The following is a 6,000-nucleotide window of genomic DNA, read 5'->3' on the forward strand; positions in this document are numbered from 1 at the left end:
TGAAAACGTCACTGGAATTGAGATCTCATTTAAAAAGAAAGATATCAAATATCTGGAGTTTCCTTTTGTATATTATATTGATGATCCGATCCGCAAGGACCATGATTGGGAATTGTTTGATCATCTTTCTCTAAGGAAGAGGCGAAACATAATCAACTTGAATTCGGGACAACTATTCGAAATCTTAGTGAAAGACTAGATTTGTTATCTCATGTTTGCTTTTCGTGAAAAAATACCAATTGAAGTGGAGGGTTTCTTCAAACAACAAGTAGCTGGGTCAACTATTCAATCAAATGATATTGAGCATGTTTCCCATCTCTTCTCAAGAAATAAGTGGGCTATTTCTTTGCAAAATTGTGCTCAATTTCATATGTGGCAATTCCGCCAAGATCTCTTCTTTAGTTGGGGGAAGAATCCGCATGAATCAGATTTTTTTAGGAACATATCGAGAGAGAATTGGATTTGGTTAGACAATGTGTGGTTGGTAAACAAGGATCAGTTTTTTAGCAAGGAATTATTATCACTTAGTGCTTGTGCTAAGGAAGATTCATCTCTTGGTTTTTCATAGGGTAAATTAAATATTCGTTCACATGCATGGAACAAGGTAACTATTCATAAATGCGATATCTTCGCGACTCGGAGAGAAGTTACTCCAACAGAAGGGTGAGCCTTTTTAGCTATGATTATACTTGTGATTTTTGTTATATTATGTTCTTGTGATTCTAACCACGACTATCCTTGCAGAATGCGACTCCTTGCATGGCGGTGAAGAAAGAACAGGCGGCAATGAAGAAGGGAGCATACGCAGGGAAGAGGGAGCAGAGATTCTTTCTCGAATTTGATTATATATAATCATTCTTTGCCTGCCCCATGGCATCGATTAAGGATCGAGTATGAGTATTTAGTATAGATAGATACCCTGGTAACTGGTGGATAGAAATATCAACAACTCTTCTTTTGCTTATGAAGACATCTGGTTGGTTTAGTTCGATAATGGCCAGAGAGCTGCTCGCTGTGATTAACTAATTATTGAAGACTAATCCGTGTCTCCAGCAATAAAAAGATTGAGGATCACTTTTCTTTTTAGGTTTATAGTGTGTCAATTTCAAACTCTGAGATCTTTGACCACTAACATCCTCCCCCTGACGCAGGAAAAGACTTCAATTATCTCATCTATTCAAGACGGGACAGAAGCCCCTACTAGATCCACAAAGGCTGGAGCTAAGGACTAAAACCTAAGGATTCTCGTGATTACCATAATGTATGGTATGCTATTAAATCTCGGTGTAGCACCTACGTTCAGCCTTTACTTCTAACCATCTCGTTTCTTTTTCTAGCTGCGCCCCCTTAGTGCGAGGGTTGAAGAAAGGTATAGTATAAAATGCCTGTAAGTGCTATGGTCTTATGCTCCTTTGGTTGTCAAATTTTGTTATGCCAAAACTCTATTTGTGTCTTGTGTTTGTATATTGTTATATATGTTCCAGGCACTGGTTCTCAAGTGCTTCAAGTTATGTACATTGATCAACTTCAAGCCAAGTCAAGCCATGTATGTAAAGATCAATGTTCAGAGCTACATCAATAAAGAGTACAAGACTTAAGTACATTTCAAGACTCAAGAGCAACTCAAGTTGAAGTTTGATGTCAAGCTTTTAAAGATCTCAAGATTAAGCTACTTCAACTAGAGATCTCAAGCTTTGTAAAATTCAAAGGTCATCAATCATTTGATAGAATGGAGTTTCAGTGTCCATACTTCATGTCCCAAGTACGATTAACCTTAGATTGAAGTTAGGGTAGGTCATTTCGGATACATAATTCATACTGTATGTTTATATATGAATTTAGTCTGTTCTAAGACTAGTCCTGAACCTTGTTTGACTAGTCCTAGCACTGGTTCAACCAGTCTAAGAAATTCCTTGACTAGTCTTAAGTTGTTGAAGATTTTCAGAATTTTTTGGTTAACCCACGACCAGTCTTGGAGGTCCTTTGACTGGTCGTAGGTGTGTTCACGACTCAAACTTCGACTAGTCGTGGGTCCTTGACTCAAACTACAATGACCAACTCATGTGGTCTATGACTAGTCCTGGGTCATCTACGATCAGTCCTGGGTAATCTACGATCGATCGTAGGTGGTCCACGACGAGTCGTAAACACCCCACGACTAGTCGTAGAACGGTTTTCAAAGATCGCGCTTAAAATTTAAAATTCCGTTGAAGCTAAGACCAGTCAAAGTTTTCCTAAGACCAGTCGTAGATGTGATTTCTGCTTCTATAAATTTAGCACGAATCACAGAATTTGATAACCCAATTCAAAGAAATTCAAGGCTCCACTCTGAGATAAGTTAGTGTTCATTTTAAGCTACTTTGTGCATAATTAATATTTCCTTTTGTTAGCTTATTTTTATTTGATTTTGATCTACATTCTAATCTGATTTAAAAAGGGGAAATTCTGTAATTCCTTCTTCTTGGAATCAAAATCAAATAGAGGCCCATTTGATTTAATTTAAAATCAATTAGAACTTAGAACCATTTTAAGTGAGTATTGGACATTGAACGTTGATTCGAACTTCTACTCCAATTGGGTCTTCCGGGCTGCTACAAAAGGAGAAATCCAGGTATTTTACGTTTATGTAAAATTTCTATTCTTTTGGTTTTTGTTTGAGATTCGCCAGAAAAATCTCATTGTGTGGTTATCTAAGGAGAGCCAAAAAACACAGATAGTGTGGGTTTTTGGATTGTGTAAGTGTAAGTGCTATAGTTTTTATCCCTGTTTGTTGTCAAATTTGTGGTGCCAAAATCACTGTTATGTTATATATAACTTACATAAGTGAAGCTCTCTCAAGGATCAACATTCATGAACAAGCTAAGCTCACATCAAGCAAAGCTCACAAGTACAAGAATCAATCTTGAATGAAAGAACTGCTCATAAGACAAGACTCAAGCTGCAAGACTTTAAAAAGAGTACAAGGCAGTTGGTAAAGAACTCAAGACCCTTTCAAGATTGAGCTACATCAAGATTTCAAGATTGAACTCATTAAGACTTCAAGGCTCATACTTCAAGGTCACTTGCTCCTAATGTTTTAATGTCCATACTTCATGGTTGAGGTTTGATTGACCATAGGTTGACCTTAGAAGTAGGTCATTTCGGATACATAAACCGAATGTTTATTTTACATGAGTTTGCTCTGTTCTTTGACTAGTCCTAGGTCTTCTTCGACTAGTCCTAGACTTGCTTCGACCAGTCTAAGAAATTCCTCGATCAGTCGTGAGTTTGTTACAAATTCCGGATGAAATCTGTTAGGCTTCGACTAGTCCAGGAATCTGTTCTACCAGTCGTAGGAACAGTGTCGACTGCATCTTCGACCAGTCGAACATCTTTGACTCAAATTCCAGCGAAGTTATTCAGGACCTACGACCAGTCGAAGGAAACCTACGACCAGTCGTAGGTGACCTACGACCAGTCGTAGGAGAGCTTCGACCAGTCGTAGAACAGTAAGAGCATATCCCGCTGGATTTTTCAAATATCTGTTGTTACTTCGACTAGTCAAAGAGCTCTCTAGACCAGTCGAAGACCCGATCTTCTCACTTATAAATAGTGCACAAATCTCAAAAGAAATCATCGAATTAATTAATCTATTCAAGCCAATCTTCATCGAACTTCTGAGAGATAATTCTGTGCTCCGTCTAAGCAAAGTGTGCTTATTTAATATTCTCTTTCCTTAGCTTTATTTAATTGATTTTGTTTCTGCTATTCCAATCTGATTTGATAAGAGGAATCATTATTCCCTTTCTTTAGAATCAAAATCAATTAAGGCAAGCCCTATTCGGTTTAATTTAAAATCTATCAGAATTAGAACCATTGTAATTGAGTACTGGACATTGAACTTAGACATTCAATCATCTACTCTGATTTGGTTCTACCGGGCTACTACAATGAAGGAGATAATCAGGTAATTTACATTTAATTGTAAATTCCTTTTTGTTTTGGTTTCTTTTAAGATTTGCTAGAAAAATCTTGTTATATTGGTTATCTGAGGAGAGCCAGGAAAACTCAGAAGTGGGGTTTTTTTAATTGTGTAAGCCCACATACAAAGACACAATTGTAAAGGTTTTGGGTGAACCTGGGAAAACCTATTTTTAGTGAATGCTAATATCCCCTGTGTGAGGATATTAGGAGTGGAGTAGCATTTTGTGTGGCTGTTGTTTAACAGTTGGTGAACACACAGGCGAACCACTATAAACCCTTGTGTTGTGGTTGATTGATTTATTCTTCTAATCTTTAATTATTCTTTTGTGGGATGTATGTATGGTGGTGAATATTGTAATCATTTAATTCAAGCTTTGTGAGAATGTTGTAATAGTTTAGAATTTATTTTCTGTTATTCCTATATTAGCTTGATATTTCAATTTCTTTTGAAAGTTGTTCCAGCAAGGTTGCCCTGCCATTTTTATGGTGTATGGCTGTCCTTAGAACAATACATTTGTGATTGCAATTTATTTCAATTCCGTTTATATTTATTTTTGTATTCCTCTTCGGTTTGAGACTTGATACAAAGATCTTTCTAGAAATAAGGTTGTCCTACCATAAACTCTGGTTTTTGGTGTAAGGTTGTCCTTAGAACAACGTTTGTATCAACCTCTCAAGATCTGAATTTTGAGGTTATTTTACTTTCCTGCATTGTGATTTACTTTGGCTATCATTTTCTTTTTAATTCCGCTGTTATAAGTTTTATTTGGCATTGTCCTATTCACCCCCCCTCTAGGACATATAGCTTGGCCTTTTCAAGTGGTATCAGAGCCTAATAGCTCCTTTTTAATTCTTGGATTTAATTCCTGAGCTAACGATTTAAGCTATTTAAGATGTCAAATTTTGATAGCCTTTCAGTCACTAGGCCTCCACCCTTTGATGGCTCCAACTATGCCTATTGGAAAGCCAGAATGAGGATCTTCCTCAAATCAATGGATGAAAATGTGTGGCAAGCCACAGTGACTGAATGGAATCCTCCTATCATGGAAGTTACTGGGGTTGATGGTTCAAAATCAATGAAAGTCACACCATATTACCAATGAACCACCTTTCAGAAAAGTGAGAGTAGTGCAAATGCTAAAGCACTAAATGCAATTACTTGCGCACTATCACCGGATGAGTTCAAAAGAATCATTTCCTGTGATACTGCAAAGCAAGCTTGGGATATATTAGAAATGACACACGAGGGTACTACAATTGTCAAAAAATCTAAAGTCCAACTCCTCACAACCAGATTTGAAGAAATTCATATGGAGGAAAATGAAATGTTTATGGACTTTTACACTAGATTGAATGACATTGTAAACTCAATGTGGGGTCTTGGTGATAAAATCCCAGAAAGTAAAGTGTGTGCAAAAATATTACGCTCACTTCCTGAACGATTCAATTCTAAAGTAACCGCGATCCAGGAACTTCGTGATACGGATAATATGAGGGTAGAAGAACTAGTTGGTTCACTATAAACCTACGAGTTAAACTTTAAAGCTCCTAAAGGAAAATCTATCGCACTAAAATCTTCTAAATGTAATTTAGAAGAAAATTCTGATTCAGAAGATGATATGGCTCTTTTAGCTAAAAAATTTCACAAGATTTTCAAAAGCAAGAAAATGGTTGATTTTCAAAAATCAAATGATAAAAAGAAGTTTAGACCCAAATTTCGAAAATCTTTGAAAGATAGTCAATGTTACAACTGTCAAGAATATGGGCACTTAGCAAATAGATGTCCTAAAAGGGACAAACCCAAGAAGAAGGGTATGTTGGCTACATGGGATGAATCATCTAATTTTGAAGGTTCTTCTGAATTAGAAGATTCTAAAACTGAGTCGGGCAATGAGGTTAAAGCTCTTATGACTCTAGCCAAATTCACATTTTCATATAATGACTCAACAAGTGAAGAAAATCTGAATAGTGAATGTGAAAATGAAGATGATCTTCAAGACGCTTACAATGCCCTATATAAGGAAAGTTGTAAAATTG

The sequence above is a fragment of the Magnolia sinica genome, chromosome 11, assembly GCF_029962835.1.
Source record: "Magnolia sinica isolate HGM2019 chromosome 11, MsV1, whole genome shotgun sequence".
Classification (NCBI taxonomy): domain Eukaryota; kingdom Viridiplantae; phylum Streptophyta; class Magnoliopsida; order Magnoliales; family Magnoliaceae; genus Magnolia; species Magnolia sinica.